A 22,347-nucleotide genomic window follows, 5' to 3' on the forward strand; every position below is an offset into this window, starting at 1 on the left:
TTGGAAAAATAATTATTGAGCCTGACTGACTGAACAATGACATCACAGCAGCCTTGAGAGAGAGGGGGGGAGCGATCTAGAGAGAGACAGACCACACAACACAGCACTGCCCTCCAGATAACAGCAAGGTAACACCAAGCCTTGAACGAGACAGAGAGAGCGAGAGATTATCTTTTTCACTTGATTTGGCAATGTAAACACACTATGCATTCAGAAAGTATTCTGACCCCTTGACTTTTCCACATTTCCACACAGCCTTATTCTAAAATGGATTAAACAAAAATAAATCCTCATCAATGTACATACAATACCCTATAATGACAAAGCAAAAACAGGTTTTTAGAAGTTTGCAAATTTATGACAAAGAAAAAACAGAAATACCTTATTTACATATGTATTCAGACCCTTTGCTAAAAGACTCAAAATTGAGCAAAGGTGCATCCTGTTTCCATTGATCATCCTTGAGCTGTTTCAACAACTTGATTGGAGTCCACCTGTGGTAAATTCTATTGATTGGACATGATTTGGAAAGGTACACACCTGTCTATATAAGGCACCACGGTTGACAGTGCATGTCAGAGCAAAACCCAAGCTATGAGGTTAAAGTAATTGTCCATAGAGCTCCGAGACAGGATTATGTCTGGGGAAGGGTACCAAAACATTTCTGCAGCATTGAAGGTCCCCAACAACACAGTGGCCTCCATTCTTTAAAAAAAGTAGGGATAGGGGGCAGAATTCGGAAGTTTGGATGACTAAGGTACCCAAAGTAAACTCCCTGTTACTCAGTCCGAGAAGCTAGGATAGGCATATGCATGGTCATATTGGATAGGAAACACTTTAAAGTTTCTAAAACTGTTACAATAATGTCTGTGAGTACAACAGAACTGATTTGGCAGGCGAAACCCCGAGGACAATCCATCCATGTTTTTTTGGGGGGGTTCATTCGAGTTTTTCTATGGCCGAATTATTAGGACCCAGATTGGAGTTCCTATGGCATCCACTAGATGTCAACAGTCTTTACAAATTGTTCAATGTTTTATTTTTGAAAAATCAAGAAGAATTCATGTTCTTTCTAAGAGTCATTAAGAAGGACTCTAGTATGTTGGTGCGTGTGAATGACTGCGCGCCCCTCTTTGTTTTTCTTTGGTATGGGAATCAGTTTATTCCGTCTTAAATTTTATCATTTATTTACATATTAGGGTACCTGAGGTTGGAATACAAACGTTGTTTGAAATGTTTGGACCAAGTTAACAGGTTACTTTTTACATTCCTTTGTAGGCATGTTGGGCGAGTTCGAACAGGTGTATTTCTGAATCAAACGCGCCAAATAAACAAACATTTTTGGGATATAAAGAAGGACTTTATCGAACAAAACAACCATTCATTGTGTAACTGGAACATTTGGGATTACAAAAAGATGAAGACCTTCAAAGGTAAGCAATTTATTTTATCGCTATTTCTGACTTTCGTGATGCATCTGCTTGGTTGGAAAATGATTGTGATGTGCTCCGGTGAGGCTCCACACTTGGTTATTTATCACCGTTATTGAATATACTATTTTCTTAAATTTTATAGTTCATTTACATATTAGGGTACCTGAGGATTGATTAGGAACGTTGTTTGACATATTTGGACCAAGTTTATTGGTAACATTTGGGATTAATTTTGTATGCATTTTGAATGAGGGGAAACCGTTGGATTATTGAATGAAGCGTGCAAAATAAACATATTTTTTTGGGATATAAACTTGCAACCAGATGAAGATATTCAAAGGTAAGGGATTTAATTTATCCGGATTTCTGACTTTTGTGATGCATCTGCTTGGTTGGAAAATGTTTTTAATGCTTTTGTATGCGGGGCGCTGTCCTCAGATGTTGTTGAGGTGGGTCGCTTGAGGCACGCCTAGCCCAAAGTTAAATGGAAGAAGTTTGGAACCACCAAGACTCCCTAGAGCTGGCTGCCTGTCCGAACTGAGAAATCAAGGGAGAAGGGCCTTGGTCAGGAGGTGACCAAGAACCCGATGGTCACTCTGACTGAGGTCCAGAGTTCCTCTGTGGAGATGGTTGTTCTTCTGAAATGTTATCCCATCTCTGCAACATTCCACCAATCAAGCCTCTAGATGGAAACCACTCATCAGTAAAATACACGTGACAGCTCGAATGGTGTTTGCCAAAAGGCATCTAAAGGACTCCCAGACCATAAGAAACAAGCTTTTCTGGTCTGATGACACCAAGATTGAACTTTTCGGCCTGAATGCCAAGCGTCACGTCTGGAGGAAACCTAGCACCATCCCTAAGGTGAAGAATGGTGCTGGCAGCATCATGCTGTAGGTATGTTATTTAGCAGTAGGGACTGGGAGTCTAGTCAGGATCGAGGGAAAGATGAATGGAGCAAGGTACAGAGATCCTTGATGAAAACCTGCTCCAGAGTGCTCAACACACAGCCAAGATGATGCAGAAGTTTCTGAATGTCCTTGAGTGGCCCAGCCAGAGCCCGGACAATCTAACATCTCTGAAGAGACCTGTAAATAGCTGTGCAGTGACGCTTCCCATCCAACCTGGCCGAGCTTGAGAGGATCTGCAAAGAAATATTGGAGAAACTCCCCAAATACTGTTGTGCCAAGCTTGTAGCGTCATACTGAAAAAGACTCAAGGCTGTAATCGCTGCCGAAGGTGCTTCAACAACATACTGACTTGAGCAAGACAGATCATTGACTACAGGAAAAGGCTGACCGGACAGGCTAGTGACGTGTTAGCAACAGATTTGCCTCTGACTGACCCAATCCCACACTGCAGTGCGATTGACTGGGTTTTGGTTGAAGAAAATAATTATCTAGCTAGCTAGGTCCCTGGAGGGAAATAAGTGTAAACACAACAGGGTGATGGATTTCTCAATTAAGAAGTTAGTAGATTACTGTATTATCTAACGTTAACTTGTTATGGCTGCAATCCCCCTATCGGGAGAAGTGTCATCAACAACCGCTGAATAGCATAGCGCCACATACAATAAATATTACTATAAATATTTATATTCATGAAATCACAAGTGCAATATAGGAAAACACGGCTTAGCCTTTTGTTAATCCACCTGTCGTGTCAGATTTTGAAATTATGCTTTTCAGCGAAAGCAATCCAAGCGTTTGTGTAAATTTATCGATAGCACAGCATAACATTATGTCCACTTAGCATCAGGAAGCTTGGTCACGAAAATCAGAAAAGCAATCAAAATAATTGTTTACCTTTGATGATCTTCAGATGTTTTCACTCACGAGACTCCCAGTTACACAACAAATGTTCCCCTTGTTCCATAAAGATTATATTTATATCCAAAATACCTCCGTTTGTTTGTCGCGTTATGTACAGAAATCCACAGGAAAGAGCAGTCACGACAATGCAGACAGAAATTTCAAATAGTTTCCATAATGTCCACAGATATATGTCTTTTAAATATATAATCGATAATATATCAACCACAAACATCTTTCCCAGTAGGAGAGGGAAAAGCAATACCTATCCAAATTCTGTTGCGCGAGCAAAACTCATGTGACCACTTGACGGAATGTTATCGTTCTGGCTCATTTTTCAAAATAAGAGCCTGGAACTATGCCTGAAGACTGTTGACACCTTGAGGAAGCTATAGGAAAAGGAATCTGCTTCATATCCCTTTAAATCCAGCAAAGGGAGGCTATGGAACATGGAGTTTGCAAAATAGAAGCCACGTCCTGTTTTCAATTTCCTCAGGGTTTCACCTGCAATACCAGTTCTGTTATACTCACAGACAATATTTTGACAGTTTTGGAAAATTTAGAATATTTTCTATCCAATACTACTAATAATATGCATATATTAGCAACTGAGACGGAGGAGCTGGCCGTTTACAATGGGCACCTTTTCATCCAAGCTACTCAATACTGCCCCTGCAGGCATAGGAAGTTAACAACCAAAATCTTAGATAGAATAAACATTCAAGCCAAACCACTTCTGTATTTATTGTAGCTAAGGTTAGCTAGCTTGTTATATAACAGTTAACGTTACTCAGCTGGATGTCTCAGTTTGTCTGGTGCTTGTTTAACGTTGAACTCACCGATTCCAATAAAAATGCAAGAATATGGCTTGGTGTGTAGACTAACATTACCTCAGTGTAAGTAAGCCAGCAGCTCATGTTAGCTACCTACATTTAGCTAACTGTCAGCTAATTAAAGCTCAAGGTCCTAAACCATATCCTAACCGCCATCAATAAAAGACAGCACTGTGCAGCCGTCTTCATCGACATGTTAAACACGGTATTCTTATCGGCAGACTCAACAGCCTTGGTTTCTCTAATGACTGCCTTGCCTGGTTCACTAACTACTTTTCAGATAGACTTCAGTGTGTCAAATCAGATGGCCTGTTGTCCTGAGCTCTGGCCTCTGACCCCTCTCTATGGGGGTGCCACAGGGTTCTTTACACTGTATACATCAATGATGTGGACAACTATAAATACCTAATCTCTCCGTCGACTCACATTGAGCATTTCCAAAGTTAAATCTAGAATCGGCTTCCTATTTCGCAACAAACCCTCCTTCACTCATGCTGCCAAACATACCCTCGTAAAACTGACTATCCTACCAATCCTTGACTTCGGCGATGTCATTTACAAAATAGCCTCCAACACTCTACTCAGCAAATGGATGCAGTCTAACCATATACTACCCACCACTGTGACCTGTATGCTCTCGTTTGCTGGTATTCGCTACATATTTGTCGCCAAACCCACTGGCTCCAGGTCATCTATAAGTCTTTGCTTGGTAAAGCCCCGCCTTATCTCAGCTCACTGGTCACCATAGCAGCATCCACCCGTAGCACGTGCTCCAGCAGGTGTATTTCACTGGTCATCCCCAAAGCCAACACTTACTTTGACCGCCTTTCCTTCCAGTTCTCTGCTGTCAATGACTGGAACAAATTGCAAAAATCACTGAAGTTGGAGGCTTATATCTCCCTCACTAACTTTTTAAGCGTCAGCTGTCTGAGCAGCTTAGCGATCGCTGCAGCTGTACACAGCCCATCTGTAAATACTTATTTTCCACCATAATTTGCAAATACATTCATTAAAATCCTACAATGTGATTTTCTGGATTTTCTTTCCTCATTTTATCTGTCATAGTTGAAGTGTACCTGTGATGAAAATTACAGGACTCTCTCATCTTTTTAAGTGTGAGAACTTGCACAATTGGTGGTTGACTAAATACTTTTTTGCCCCACTGTATATCAATCCAGTGAAATTTGCTAAACTGTAAATGCTTCGCCACTATTGGTCTAATTATTGCCTAACCTCCTTACTTAATTTGCACACAGTGTATACAGATTTTTCTATTGTGTTATTGACTGTACGTTTGTTTATCCCATGTGTAACTCCGTGTTGTTGTTTGTTTTTGTCACTTTCTGACCTTTACTTCCTTTGTTTTGTCGTTATTTAGTATGGTCAGGGCGTGAGTTGGGGTGGGCAGTCTATGTTTGTTTTTCTATGATTTTGGGATTTCTATGATTCGGCCTGGTATGGTTTTCAATCAGAGCCAGGTGTCATTAGTTGTCTCTGATTGAGAATCATACTTAGGTAGCCTGGGTTTCATTGTTTGTTTGTGGGTGATTGTCTATGTAAGTTGCTTGTGTCAGCACAGTTCGCATTATAGCTTCACGGTCGTTATTTGTTTATTGTTTTGTATAGTTTGTGTTCAGTGCTTTCTGTAAAAAAATCATCATGAACACATACCACGCTGCACTTTGGTCCGCTCCTTACGACGATCGTGACAGAATCACCCTCCAACCAAGGACCAAGCGGGGTGATAACAGGCAGCGGCAGCAGGAGCAGCGCAAGGAGGAATGGACATGGGAGGACGAGTTGGACAGTAAAGGACCCTGGGCACAGCCAGGAGAATATCGCCACCCAAAGGAAGAGCTGGAGGCAGCGAAGGCGGAGAGGCGCTGGTATGAGGAGGCAGCACGGAGGATGGATGGAAGCCTGAGAGTCAGCCCCAAAAACTTTTTGGGGAGGAACACAGGAAGTGTGGCGGCCAGGTAGGAGACCTGCGCCAACTTCCTGTGCTTACTGGAGGGCGAGAGAGACCGGGCAGGCACCGTGTTATGCTGTGGAGCGCACGGTGTCCCCAGTGCGGGTGCATAGCCCAGTGCGGTACATACCAGCACCTCGCATCGGCCGGGCTAGAGTGAGCATCGAGCCAGGTGCCAGAAAGCCGGCTCTACGCATCTGGTCTCCAGTGCGACTCCTTGGGCCAGTGTACAGGGCACCAGCCTGGTGTCCCCAGTTCGCCAGCACAGCGCCTGTCATTCTTCACCCCATTCTTCACCCCTGCACTGCCGGAATCTCCCGTCCATTCGGGACCCTTTTCTAGGGTCCCCAGTCCGAGGTCGGTGGCGAGGGTCGCCGTGTTTAGGATGCCACGGAGGCGGACAATGAGGCAGAGAAAGACTGGGGGGGGTACTGTCACTTTCTGACCTTTATTTTGTTTGTTTTGTTGTTATTTAGTATGGTCAGGGCGTGAGTTGGGGTGGGCAGTCTGTTTGTTTTTCTATGATTTTGGGATTTCTATGTTTCTTTGAGTATGGTTCTCAATCAGCGGCAGGTGTCATTAGTTGTCTCTGATTGAGAATCATACTTAGGTAGCCTGGGTTGCACTGTTTGTTTGTGGGTGATTGTCTATGTAAGTTGCTTGTGTCAGCACAGTTCTCATTATAGCTTCACGGTTGTTATTCGTTTATTGTTTTGTATAGTTTGTGTTCAGTGCTTCTTTAATTAAAAAATCATCATCATGAACACATACGACGCTGCATTTTGGTTCGCTCCTTACGACGGTCGTGACAGTGTTGCACTGCTTTGCAGTTGTAAATGAGATCTTGTTCTCAACTGGCCTACCTGGTTAAATAAAGGTGAATTTAAAAAAATTAATACGAAATGACAGTACTGATAAATGGTTAAAATATCATGAGTTACAAATCAACTTGCGAATTGTATTGAATATAGCTATGATCCCATCCCTCATTAAATCTTAATCTAGTGACCTGAAAGAAATTGGCAGATTATTATCAATGTTTTATCAACAGCTGTAGCAAATTGTCCAGTGTAGGAACTCCTCACTGGTACCCCTAGTTTACAGAAAGACCCTGATATGCCAGTCTATTCTGCGATGCTAATACTTTACAGTGTAAGTCTACACCAACAGGCCCCCTGACTATAATGAATGGATCTGAGGTAGGTACAAGATAGATCTGATGGTATATTACCACAGGCACGTTGGGGTCAAACTCAATGAATTACACCTGGAAATCTCATGAGTCTCTTCTCATGTAATTGGTTGCCACAGATGGAAGAAGGCGGCTGGCTGTGGTCATCTGAGAAAAAATGCTCAGATTTTGCGATGCTTTGGATGAGATGGTTTTGAGATCATGATAAAGTTTGATTGTTGGTTGATTGATTTATTTATTTTTTGATTGGTTGAATTATTTTTGATTGCTTGACTCCACATACTGTCAGGTCAATGTGACCTGAGGAAAAGGGCTAAGGAACACTGTCTCTATTTTCATATAATCTGTCTGACGAAACATCAGGCAAATCCCCAGAGGCTTGAGAAACCTGCCCTTCAATTGTTTTATACTTGTAAAACTTTGTGTAAATCAAGCATTAATGTCGACTGAAGTGTAAAGGTTTCTATACTCAACATTTGATCTGTAGACTTCATCGAAGATAATCAGTCTGTCTCCATTTTAAATGGCAACTGTCTGTGATCTACTGATTTATATGACCAATAACACTAGGAGAGATGGAGATTACACATGTTATTCCCATTTGTATTCCTCTATATGACCAGTTACACCCTATAACCCTAGGAGAGATGGAGATTACACATGTTATTCCCATTTGTATTCTCTATATGACCAGTTACACCCCTATAACCCTGGGAGAGATGGACCATTCCAAAATCTGCCGATCTGCCCTTGAGCAAGTCAGTTAACCCCCACAACAACTGATCCTTGGGAGCCGTGGACGTCTATTACAGGCAGCCGCCCACACCTCTCTGATTCAGCGGTTGGGTTATATGCGGAAGACACATTTCAGTTGAATGTATCCCCTTCCCTTTAACAACCTTATAACCCCTAGATAGATGGAATGTTCCAGACGTTATTCCCTTTCATATTCTCTCTCACACACACAAGGAGCACATGCACAGACATGGACGCACACACAAACACACATCTACTCATACTTAACACCTCCAGGAGGACAGGTAGATGACAGTCCATTATCTTCTCCATCCATATGTTAATGGAGGATGCATGGCTGACCAGTATGTATTATCACCAACCAGCTAACACGTGATGTAGGGGTTTTGACTGAAGTTTTCTGCCCTGGGGGCATGCATTCTAAAATCTGGGATCTGCCTCCCATAACTCCTACTTTAACTCCTAGAATGCAGTGGCTGGTGGATGTTGGTTGTACTCTACTCTGCTTTATGAGTTTTCTTGTACGGGGCTTGTCCTGTCCTGTCATGTGTGAGTTTGAATGACGTTAAACCAACTACTCTGTTTCCCCTCTGTTTTCCCTCTCTGTCTCCCCCTCTGTGTCTTCTCTGTTTCCCCTCTGTTTCCTCCATCTGTTACCCCCTCTGTTTCCCCACTCTGTTTCCTCTCTGTTTCCCCTGTCCTCCCCTCTGTTTCCTCTCTGTTTCCCACCCTCAGTTACCCCCCTCTGTTTCCCCACCTGTTTCCCCCACTGTCCTCCCCCTCTGTTTCCCCCTCGGTTCCCCCCTCTGTTTCCCCCTCTGTTTTCCCCTCTGTTTTCCCCTCTGTTTCCTCTGTTTCCTCACTGTTTCCTCTCTGTTTCCCCTCTGTTTCCTCTCTGTTTCCCACCTCTGTTTCCCCTCTGTTTCCTCTCTGTTTCCCTCTGTTTCCCTCTGTTTCCTCTCTGTTTCCCCTCTGTTTCCCCCCCTCTATTTCCTCTCTGTTTCCTCTCTGTTTCTTCTCTGTTTCCTCTCTATTTCCCGCCTCTGTTTCCTCTCTGTTTCCCTCTGTTTCCTCTCTGTTTCCCACCTCTGTTTCCCTCTGTTTCCTCTCTCTGTTTCCCCCTCTGTTTCCTCTCTGTTTCCTCTCTGTTTCCCCCCTCTGTTTCCCCCCTCTATTTCCTCTCTGTTTCCTCTCTGTTTCTTCTGTTTCCTCTCTATTTCCCCCTTCTGTTTCTTCTCTGTTTCCACCCTCTGTTTCCCCCTCTGTTTTCTCTCTGTTTCCCCTCTCTATTTCCCCCCTCTGTTTCCTCTCTGTTTTCCCCCCTCTGTTTTCTCTCTGTTTCATCCCTCTGTTTGTCTGTTTCAACTCTCACATTTTCACATCAGAATTAATCATTCATCCATGTTTCTCAAACGTCAAGTTTCAAAATTGTTGCAGAAGTCATATTTTGAAGTGTTTAAGGTTATGTTCGCAACCTTGAAATCAGAGTGAAATGTCAAAGTTGTTGCAAATGTCAGATTTCTAAGTGTTCAAGGTTAAGGTTAGGCATTAACTCTGAATGGTTAAGGTAAGGATTAAGGTTTGGGATAGCCTTAGAGCAAAAATCTCAAAACAACTTTCTATCACTGTAAATCAGAGGCAGATGCTTAAGCCCATCAACCATCCCTGTCCACAACACCATAGCAAAACCAAAACCTACGTGAAGGTAACAGTGCTCACTGTTGCCCTAGTGGCCGGTTTCCGCTTCATCTTCCGACATCCTCAGACATGGATATATGTTGAATACTGAGTTGTATGACGGGTGGCCTGCCTGCAATACTTGTTCGCAAACCGGGCCGGGTGCTTCCGTAATGGCAATACTTTGAACAGAGTCTTATGGCCCTATTTTATGGGACACACTGTTAAACGCCCCTCAGGACTCTCTTCTTTAGGGCCAAGTGAGAGGTAGTTAAACACACCTCAGGACTCTCTTCTCTAGTAGACCAAGTGGAGATATGGTTAAACACACCCCTCCGGACTCTCTTCTCTTTAGGGCCAAGTGGAGAGGTGGTTAAACACACCCCTCAGGACTCTCCTCTAGTAGACCAAGTGGAGAGGTGGTTAAACACACCCCTCAGGACTCTTCTCTAGTAGACCAAGTGGAGATATGGTTAAACACACCCCTCAGGACTCTTCTCTAGTAGACCAAGTTGAGATGTGGTTAAACACACCCCTCAGGACTCTTCTCTAGTAGACCAAGTGGAGATGTGTTTAAACACACCCCTCAGGGACTCTCTTCTCTAGTAGACCAAGTGGAGAGGTGGAGGTTGTTTGAACCTGTTGCAGCCGTTCTATTGAGAAGAGGATTCCGAAGACTGTTGTATCTGTGGTTGGACGTTGTCTGATACAAGGGTACCGCTACTCCTTCCTCTGGCCTTGTGTGTGTGTGTGTGTGTGTGTGTGTGTGTGTGTGTGTGTGTGTGTGTGTGTGTGTGTGTGTGTGTGTGTGTGTGTGTGTGTGTGTGTGTGTGTGTGTGTGTGTGTGTGTGTGTGTGTGTGTGTGTGTGTGTGTGTGTGTGTGTGTGTGAGGAGGGGGGTCAATGGTAATATCATCCAACAGAAACCAATTAGGCTGAACGCTCAAATCCAATTTAAAAGCGGAGAAGAACTACCCATTGCCGCGGACTCTTCCACTAACGCACACACAGATCGCATTCTTACATATCCAAGGACCTCACGACAGTTGGGACTTCTCAAGTTGAAGATGCATATAAGGTGCACATAGTATATATACTGAACCTCTTAAAACCTCTTAAGGATCATACCCTTTTTTTATTTCAATTTCTGCTTTAAATGCACACCCACGTCTAACTGCCTGTAGCTCAGGACCCACGTCTAACTGCCTGTAGCTCAGGACCTGAAGCAAGGATATGCATATTCTTTGTACCATTTGAAAGGAAACATTTTGAACTTTGTGGAAATGCTAAATTAATGTAGGAGAATATAACACATTAGATCTGGTAAAATATAATACTACCAAAAACAGTTTTGTGGGGTTCCATCATCTTTGAAATGCAAGAGGAAGGCCATACAGTCAGATAGGACTATAGGTGTAATTTTGATTTTTGCCACGAGATGGCAGCGGTGTGTGTGCAAAGTTTCAGACTGATCCAGTTAATAACGTCACCACACAATATTTTGTAACAAGTCTGCCAGAGTTTGCTCAAATGTGCCGAATCGGTCAATTGATACATTTAAGTACATAACTATAGAGAACATACAAAAATGCTATGGTAATAAAACATTTAAGTTTACACACTCCCTGGAATGTCTTACATGATGGATAATTAGCTTCCCTACAGAGAATACACTAACCACACTAACCTTCTAGATGGCTGACATGGGTTTTTAAATAATAGAAACAGCAGGGGTTCAAACTTTAGAACCCAGTTCCTACATTTTAATATAAAATGTATTTTATTAAACATAACTATGCCACATTTTATATCTGGACACTCAGGATGACAAATCAGAGCAGGATAGCTGAATGTAAGTGAATGATTTCCCTTCAGAGGTGAATGTATTAAACCAGTTATCGTGATAAAAGTGTTTTGTTGTTGTGCACTCTCCTCAAACAACAGCATGGTATTTTTCACTGTAAACTGGACACTGTTGTAACGGCCGTTGGTGGAAGAAGGTGAGGACCAAAACGCGGAGTGGTAAGTGTCCATGATTATTTATTATAACAGAACACGAAAATACCAAATAACAAAGTGAACACAAGAAATGAAAATTGAAACAGTCCTGAAAGGTGAAAACACAGAACAGGAAACAACCCACAAACATCAGGTGGGAAAAGGCTACCTAAGTATGGTTCTCAATCAGAGACAACGATAGACAGCCTCCTCTGATTGGGAACCATACCAGGCCAAACACATAGAAAAGAAAACATAGAAAAACAACATAGAATGCCCACCCACATCACACCTTGACCAAACAAAAAATAGAAACATACAAAGCAATCTACGGTCAGGGGTGACAACTGCAGTTAGATTAGCAAGCATGTAAGGGTTCTGCCTACAAGAGTGTACGACATACGACATGTCTATACTCCGGAAAGTTGGCTGTTGTTCACAACGTCATTCTAGTCACAACAGCGCACGTTAGCAACAACCGTCCCGGTTTATAGAGACTTATCCTATAGAGGTACAAATATTTAATTAAGGTTGATTTAAGAAACACTCTGAAAGCTCTGAGGTTTTCTAGCCAAGGCGTCACACACCTGCCCTCTATTAGTGGCATTAGTGGTTGTGTGTGTGTGGCTGTGTGTATGTGGGGCCCTCAAACAGGACTAATGTTCACTTGAGGACGATGTGTTATCTGGACGTGTCTGCAAGCTGTTAACTATTAACACCATTTAATGTTAATTAGACACTCTATTGTGTGTGTGCTTGTAACTCTCTGTGTGTGTGTGTGTGTGTGTGTGTGTGTGTGTGTGTGTGTGTGTGTGTGTGTGTGTGTGTGTGTGTGTGTGTGTGTGTTTGTGTGTGTTTGTGTGTGTGTGTGCGCATGTGGGTGTGAACCAATATGAACCTGCGCCAGGTGAGATATTAAACTGTGTGTGTGTGTGTGTGTGCATGCATTCAGGCATTAGCTGTAATTTGAGTCTGAAGTGTATGGAAAGCATCTGTTAACTGAGGAAATAAACATCTTCTGTCATCTGTTTATTTTGTTCCGTGTCCCAAATGACGCTACCTCTTCATTGTACAATTCTTTAACCAGGACCCATAGGACTAGTCAAAAGTAGTGCTATATACTCAATAGGAGTCATTTGGGATGTAATCCCCAGTGTTGTGAATTCATTCTGCTGTGTTTTTGTTTCTGCAGATCAGAATACAGTAAGAGCCCCAGGAACATTATGCCTACCTGTTACATTGAGTATAATTTGAGATTTGCACACAAATATTGTGTTCTGCCAAACGCATAACAGTCACTTGCTCGTTGCGCTTAGATGTTTTCCATGGGGGTGGGTACGGGGGTTAGCCTTAGGCTTATAGTTAGAGTTAGTGCTAGTTTCAACCTCTCTGTCATGCACATATTTCCTTGATGCCCCCTGTTTAATGTCTCACCTGCACAGGTTCATATTGGTTCACACACACGCATACTGTAATGCAGTACTTTTGCCAAAGCCCATGGGGCTCCTACTACTTTTGACCAGGACCCATAATGCACTGACCCATAATGCTCTCACCCATAAGGCTCTCACCCATAAGCTCTCACCATAAGGCTCTCACCCATAATGCTCTCACCCATAAGGCTCTCCCCATAAGGCTCCCCCATAAGGCTCTCACCCATAAGGCTCTCACCCATAAGGCTCTCACCCATAGGGCTCTCACCCATAAGGCTCTCACCCATAAGGCTCTCACCCATAAGGCTCTCACCCATAGGGCTCTGACCCATAAGGCTCTGACCCATAATGCTCTCACCCATAAGGCTCTCACCCATAAGGCTCTCACCCATAAGGCTCTCACCCATAGGGCTCTCACCCATAAGGCTCTCACCCATAAGGCTCTCACCCATAGGGCTCTCACCCATAGGGCTCTGACCCATAAGGCTCTGACCAATAATGCTCTCACCCATAAGGCTCTCACCCATAGGGCTCTCACCCATAGGGCTCTCACCCATAATGCTCTCACCAATAAGGCTCTCACCCATAAGGCTCTCACCCATAGGGCTCTGACCCATAATCTCACCCATAAGGCTCACCCATAAGGCTCTCACCCATAGGGCTCTGACCCATAGGGCTCTGACCCATAATGCTCTCACCCATAAGGCTCTCACCCATAGGGCTCTCACCCATAATCTGACCCATAAGGCTCACCCATAAGGCTCTGACCCATAGGGCTCTGACCCATAATGCTCTCACCCATAAGGCTCTGCCCATAGGCTCTGACCCATAAGGCTCTGACCCATAGGGCTCTCACCCATAAGGCTCTGACCCATAAGGCTCTCACCCATAGGGCTCTCACCCATAGGGCTCTCACCATAGGGCTCTCACCCATAAGGCTGCTCTCACCCATAAGGCCCTCACCCATAAGGCTCTGACCCATAGGGCTCTGACCCATAATGCTCTGACCCATAGGGTTCTGGTCAAAAGCAGTGCACTATATAGTGATTAGACTGCCACTCAGACTGAGACTAGGTGCAGGCTAATGGCTCCACCCCACAGCTATCTATCTCTTGTTGATAGAAGCCAGAGAGATTTAGAAGGAGAGACTTACAGTAATGCACAGCATCTATTCTAAACTGAACATTCAACACTGTGTTTCACAAAAGTAATATAATTTAATTTGTGAAGTTTGAAAAATGTTTTTGGAGCTGTATGTTTTAGACTTAGAAGATTAAACTTTTTCCTATCGGAACTCATTATCAAATCCAATCAAATGGTATTAGTCACATTCACATATTTAGCAGATGTTTGCAGGTTTAGCAAGATGCTTGTATCTGGAAATGTGTTGATTCCACTTAAATGTCCTATCCACCCAAGGTCTATTAATCCATCATACCCACAGGTAGGTAATGCATTGTCCGTAGAACCCTTTACATCAGTATTTGACCCATGACCTCCTATCTGCTGGTGTAATGTGAAGCTATTTTCATCTCAATTCAACAGATGGACATTTTCTGTTTGAATGAAGCAGCGCTCAGTTTCTCTCTCTCTCTCTACTTCACCTTCTCTCTTTCTTTCTCTCTCCCTCACCTATATTTATCCTTTTGCTTTCTTTCTCTCTCTTTTTTCTCCCCTCTCTCGCCCCCTCTCTATCTCCCCTCTCTCTCTCTGGTCAGATGCCAAGTATGTCTGTTTTATGGGTCGGTATATCTGGGTCTTCTGGATTGAAAGAATTAAGTTGATCATGAAAATGTGATCATTTGGAACCTTCGACTGAGGCACGGCCTCGATTTGAACAAATGTATTATTTTTCCAATATCCTTCCATCCATCCCTCCGTCCGTCCTTCCCTCCCTCCATCCGTCCATCCCTCCACCTCTCCATTCACTTCATCCCTTCACCCTAGTCACACGCTCTTGGCCCATTTTCCCATACTGAAATAGCTGGTTGCCCCAGTTCCGTCAGACTGCTACATACATACAGTACAAGCGGTGATTTCCCTTTTCTTCAGGGGGGAATTTCTCCTGCTACAGAGAGTGACAGGGGCCTTTCTCTGTTCCTTTTGCTTTGGTGTTGGACTCTACACCCTTTATGTTAATGTGGGCATTTAACATGCCCTGTCATTAATAAAGCTTCAGCATGCCTTCCCATAGAGAGAGAGAGAAGCAGTTGGTGGAGAGAAACGGAGGCTCGGGACCTGGAATGAGACTTTTCGGAACTCTCTGTACAAACAACACTATGTTAAAGCACAGTAGGACTATGTAATAGACTGCACAGGTACCCATGGTCCCTGGATGGTTTATCATATAGAAATACCATTGTTGATTTAGAATGGGGTAGGCAACTAGATTCAGATGTTTGTCGAAGCGGATAGTCAGGTGTCCAGAACCTAATTATAATTTGTACACCAATTGAAAACAATTAAGCCCAAAATAAGATTGGATTTGAAAACAGCTGTAATTGAATATACTTGATAACAGATTTCCTAAATGAAACTCATTTTTTGCTACTGTCACACCCTGGTCTTAGTATTTTGTGTTTTCTTTATCTATTTGGTCAGGCCAGGGTGTGACATGGGTTTTGGTATGTGGTGTGTTTTGTCTTGGGGTTTTTCACAGGTATTGGGATTGTGGCATAGTGGGGTTTTCTAGCTTAGTCTATGGCTGCCTGAAGTGGTTCTCAATCAGAGGCAGGTGTTTATCGTTGTCTCTGATTGGGAACCATATTTAGGCAGCCATATTCTTTGAGATTGTCTTGGTTCCTGTCTCTGTGTTACTGTTCACAGTATAGGGGTATAGGCTGTTTCGGTTTTCGTGTTACGTTTCTTGTTTTTGTATTGTTCGTGTTTATTCGTTATTAAACATGTATGAAAATTACCACGCTGCATTTTGGTCCGATCCTTGCTACACCTCGTCGTCAGAGCAATAAAACCGTGACAGCTACTTACTTACTCCTATTTAAGATGATGATGATAAGGTAGTTTTATAAAATACTACGTGTTTTCAGTTATTGAACCTGTGGATGAATAAACAAAAACACTAGTAGATACATAACAACCAACAAATATATAATTTATTACTTCATCAGATCACACTATTTCATTAATACCAAAGAACATGAGCACATAAGCCCACACCACTCAGACCACACAACAAGTTCATTTACAGATACAGGTATAGTAAACATTGAGCTGATACAACACAACCACTCAGACCACACAACAAGTTCATTTACAGATACAGGTATAGTAAACATTGAGCTGATACAACACAACCACTCAGACCACACAACAAGTTCATTTACAGATACAGGTATAGTAAACATTGAGCTGATACAACACAACCACTCAGACCACACAACAAGTTCATTTACAGATACAGGTATAGTAAACATTGAGCTGATACAACACAACCACTCAGACCACACAACAAGTTCATTTACAGATACAGGTATAGTAAACATTGAGCTGATACAACACAACCACTCAGACCACACAACAAGTTCATTTACAGATACAGGTATAGTAAACATTGAGCTGATACAACACAACCACTCAGACCACACAACAAGTTCATTTACAGATACAGGTATAGTAAACATTGAGCTGATACAACACAACCACTCAGACCACAAACAAGTTCATTTACAGATACAGGTATAGTAAACATTGAGCTGATACAACACAACCACTCAGACCACACAACAAGTTCATTTACAGATACAGGTATAGTAAACATTGAGCTGATACAACAATTCCACTCAGACCACACAACAAGTTCATTTACAGATACAGGTATAGTAAACATTGAGCTGATACAACACAACCACTCAGACCACACAACAAGTTCATTTACAGAACAGGTATAGTAAACATTGAGCTGATACAACAATTCCACTCAGACCACACAACAAGTTCATTTACAGATACAGGTATAGGCCTGTTTTATTTCTTAAGTGTGAATTGTGAAATCTAAATGGAACCCTATTGCCTATGTAGTGCACTACATTTGATGAGAACCCTATGGGCCCTGTAGGGAATAGAGTGTTATTTGGGATGTAACTTAAGTGTATAGACTACGTGTTCTCTGTGGGATACATGACTCACAGTTAGGTACAGGAAAAATCAAACATTAACTGTCCCATGGCATAAAGACATTGAGCCACTGGATGCTTCCCGTTTCACTGAGTATTTAAATACTGTTTTACCCACATAGCTCATTTGGATATTTCTGCTACTGTACATTGTATTTAGTTGCACTGTTTATACACACCACATATTTATTTATATACCGGATTCTGTACATAGGTCACTCTAATATATCTACTGCTGTACATGTCATTCTTAGTATATCTACTGCTGTACATATCATTCTTAGTATATCTACTGTTTTACATATCATTCTTAGTATATCTACTGCTGTACATATCATTCTTATTATATCTACTGTTGTACATAGCTCACTCTAATATATCTACTGTTTTACATATCATTCTTAGTATATCTACTGCTGTACATATCATTCTTATTATATCTACTGTTTTACATATCATTCTTAGTATATCTACTGTTTTACATATCATTCTTAGTATATCTACTGCTGTACATATCATTCTTATTATATCTACTGTTTTACATATCATTCTTAGTATATCTACTGTTTTACATATCATTCTTATTATATCTACTGTTGTACATATCACTTAATATATCTACTGTTTTACATATCATTCTTAGTATATCTACTGCTGTACATATCATTCTTATTATATCTACTGTTTTACATATCATTCTTAGTATATCTACTGTTTTACATATCATTCTTAGTATATCTACTGCTGTACATATCATTCTTATTATATCTACTGTTTTACATATCATTCTTAGTATATCTACTGTTTTACATATCATTCTTATTATATCTACTGTTGTACATATCATTCTTATTATATCTACTGTTTTACATATCATTCTTATATCTACTGTTGTACATAGCTCACTCTAATATATCTACTGCTGTACATATCATTCTTAGTATATCTACTGTTGTACATAGCTCACTCTAATATATCTACTGTTGTACATACCATTCTTAGTATATCTACTGCTGTACATATCATTCTTATTATATCTACTGTTTTACATATCATTCTTAGTATATCTACTGTGTACATATCATTCTTATTATATCTACTGTTTTACATATCATTCTTATATCTACTGTTTTATATCTTCTTATTATATCTACTGTTGTACATAGCTCACTCTAATATATCTACTGTTTTACATATCATTCTTAGTATATCTACTGCTACATATCATTCTTATTATATCTACTGTTTTACATATCATTCTTAGTATATCTACTGTTTTACATATCATTCTTAGTATATCTACTGCTGTACATATCATTCTTATTATATCTACTGTTTTACATATCATTCTTAGTATATCTACTGTTTTACATATCATTCTTAGTATATTCACTGTTGTACATAGCTCACTCTAATATATCTACTGCTGTACATATCATTCTTAGTATATCTACTGCTGTACATAGCTCACTCTAATATATCTACTGCTGTACATAGCTCACTCTAATATATCTACTGTTGTACATACCATTCTTAGTATATCTACTGCTGTACATATCATTCTTATTATATCTACTGTTTTACATATCATTCTTAGTATATCTACTGCTGTACATATCATTCTTATTATATCTACTGTTTTACATATCATTCTTAGTATATCTACTGTTTTACATATCATTCATAGTATATCTACTGTTGTACATATCATTCTTAGTATATCTACTGCTGTACATATCATTCTTATTATATCTACTGCTGTACATATCATTCTTATTATATCTACTGTTGTACATAGCTCACTCTAATATATCTACTGCTGTACATATCATTCTTATTATATCTACTGTTGTACATAGCTCACTCTAATACATCTACTGTTGTACATACCATTCTTAGTATATCTACTGTTGTACATATCATTCTTAGTATATCTATGGTTGTACATATCGTTATTGGTATATCTACTGCTGTACATACCATTCTTAGTATATCTCCTCCTGTGTGTGTGGGCCTAATGCTTATGTCTGCCCCATCCTCCCCCCTGCATGGTGCCTCGCTGGATGCGGTCAGCTAGTTGGTTCTAGAATCATTGCGCATAATGACATGGTCTCTCTCTCAGCTTGCCTGACTAGAGACACAGATTTGATACTCCAGTACACCACCTTATGAAGGACAAGCACACAGGGCCGGGCCTAATGCATAAGAGACATAGGCGACCGCTTTTTTACAATTCAGTCGGGGTCTCAACTTACCGTTGAGAGTTAGAATAGTAGAATACACAATATGTCATTTCTAAACTTGGTTGTGCATCAGCAGGTTTTCTCTTGTTATATCAGTCACTGACAGCCACTCAGTTCGCTCATGTCATCTAACATTTTTTGAATTGGTAAATGAGTCAGCTATCTACTCCTGGTCAAATTACCGCCCAGGCACACAGGGCATGAGTCTAGGGATCCTGACCTCCAGGAGGCCCGCATTGATTTTGTTAGTCATTATCACTCAGATATCATTGAAAATGGAATAAGTCATGGCACAATGTGTAGAATGGCAGGATTACTCTAAAATGTTATTAACTCTAAAATGTTATTTACTCTAAAACTTTTTATTAACTCTAAAACATTTTATTAACTTTAAAACTTTTTATTAACTATAAAATGTTTTATTAAATCTAAAATAAATATTTTTTTCTACGCTGTCAAGAGTGGGGGCACAATTTTTTTCTCCTGCAAGATGGGAGGGGCCCAAAAGGCTAGGGCCAGCCCTGCAAGCATGCAAAGACCTGCACCCACACACATACACCACAGTGAACTTTGACACACACAGAGCCAAGGTGCAGGGAGAGGGTATGACCAGGAGGGAGCAGTGTAGATGTCCAGGAGAGGACCAGGAGGGAGCAGTGTAGATGTCCAGGAGAGGACCAGGAGGGAGCGGTGTAGATGGTCAGGAGAGGACCAGGAGGAAGCAGTGTAGATGGTCAGGAGGGAGCAGTGTAGATGTCCAGGACAGGACCAGGTGGGAGCAGTGTAGATGGCCAGGAGAGGTCCAGGAGGGAGCAGTGTAGATGACCAGGAGAGGACCAGGTAGGAGCAGTGTAGATGGCCAGGAGAGGACCAGGAGGGAGCAGTGTAGATGTCCAGGAGAGGACCAGGAGGGAGCAGTTTATATGGCCAAGAGGGAGCAGTGTAGGTGGCCAGGAGAGGACCAGGAGGGAGCAGTGTAGATGGTCAGGAGAGGACCAGGAGGGAGCAGTGTAGATGGTCAGGAGAGGACCAGGAGGGAGCAGTGTAGATGGTCAGGAGAGGACCAGGAGGGAGCAGTGTAGATGGTCAGGAGAGGACCAGGAGGGAGCAGTGTAGATGGTCAGGAGAGGACCAGGAGGGAGCAGTGTAGGTGGTCAGGAGAGGACCAGGAGGGAGCAGTGTAGATGGTCAGGAGGGAGCAGTGTAGATGGTCAGGAGAGGACCAGGAGGGAGCAGTGTAGATGGTCAGGAGAGGACCAGGAGGGAGCAGTGTAGATGGTTAGGAGAGGACCAGGAGGGAGCAGTGTAGATGGTCAGGAGAGGACCAAGAGGGAGCAGTGTAGATGGTCAGGAGGGAGCAGTGTAGATGGCCAGGAGAGTACCAGGAGGGAGCAGTGTAGGTGGTCAGGAGAGGACCAGGAGGGAGCAGTGTAGGTGGCCAGTTTATGCTAGATGTTCTTCTTTAGAAGCTTTTATTATTTTTATTTTTTTGACACAACAGACCACATTATTAAAGAAATGGGAGAGAGATGTCCAATACACACGAAACACATCAGACCATAGTATTAAAAAATCGTCACAGAGATTTCCAAAACACATGAAACACAGCAGACCACAGTATTAAAAAACTGCACAAATGTTCAATACACGCAAACACATACAGAGCACACATGCAAGCTTTTGCATACATTCAAATGTGGGTTCTTGATGTCCATGGATCAAAGTCTAAAACAATGTTTCTTTTTTGTACAATTTTCGTTTTTTGTAAGCTACTACTGCAAAAGGAGTGAAATGGTTACTAAATTTGAACATTACATAAAGTAACGAAAATAAAAACAATTATTGCTTTCGCCACGTATTTATGAATATAAACACAAAATCCAATAAAACAACTTGGACCCATATTGACCTATGTTTTGTGCAGCAGGACTTTTGACAACAAGTGGTGCCTGCCAAAGCTTCAGTCCAGGAGAAAGACGTTCCTGCTAAATAACACAATTCACAGTATGACAACACTTGAGACGGAAAGCCACACACACACACACAAACACACACACACACACGCACGCACGCACGCACGCACGCACACACACACACACACACACACACACACACACACACACACACACACACACACACACACACACACACACACACACACACACACACACACACACACACACACACACACACACACACACACACACACACAGGACACTAACACTGTTATAGACAGGTAGAGGAAAGCCAGGCCGACAGTTGCTACATTTAACATGGAACTACTATGATCATAGCATACTGTTGAGTTGATCACAAGACTGTCTGCAGCTAGGGGAATTGGTCAGGGTTATGTCTAAAACAGCAGGGGGAATTGGTCAGGCTTATGTCTAAAACAGCAGGGGGAATTGGTCAGGGTTATGTCTAAAACAGCAGGGGAATTGGTCAGGGTTATGTCTAAAACAGCAGGGGGAATTGGTCAGGGTTATGTCTAAAACAGCAGGGGAATTGGTCAAAAAACAGCAGGGGAATTGGTCAGGGTTATGTCTAAAACAGCAGGGGGAATTGGTCAGGGTTATGTCTAAAACAGTCTAAAAACAGCAGGGGGAATTGGTCAGGCTTATGTCTAAAACAGCAGGGGAATTGGTCAGGCTTATGTCTAAAACAGCAGGGGAATTGGTCAGGGTTATGTCTAAAACAGCAGGGGGAATTGGTCAGGGTTATGTCTAAAACAGCAGGGGGAATTGGTCAGGCTTATGTCTAAAACAGCAGGGGGAATTGGTCAGGCTTATGTCTAAAACAGCAGGGGGGGGAATTGGTCAGGGTTATGTCTAAAACAGCAGGGGGAATTGGTCAGGCTTATGTCTAAAACA

At 42.0% G+C, this 22,347-nt stretch overlaps 1 pseudogene; it reads right to left on the bottom strand.

Moving 5' to 3' along the window:
* LOC135544948 (uncharacterized) overlaps window positions 1-13,718 on the bottom strand; it is a 56,993-nt pseudogene extending 43,275 nt beyond the window's left edge.
* Between the last annotated feature and the right edge of the window lie 8,629 nt (window positions 13,719-22,347).

The sequence above is a fragment of the Oncorhynchus masou genome, chromosome 9 (assembly GCF_036934945.1).
Source record: "Oncorhynchus masou masou isolate Uvic2021 chromosome 9, UVic_Omas_1.1, whole genome shotgun sequence".
NCBI classification, from domain to species: Eukaryota; Metazoa; Chordata; class Actinopteri; order Salmoniformes; family Salmonidae; genus Oncorhynchus; species Oncorhynchus masou.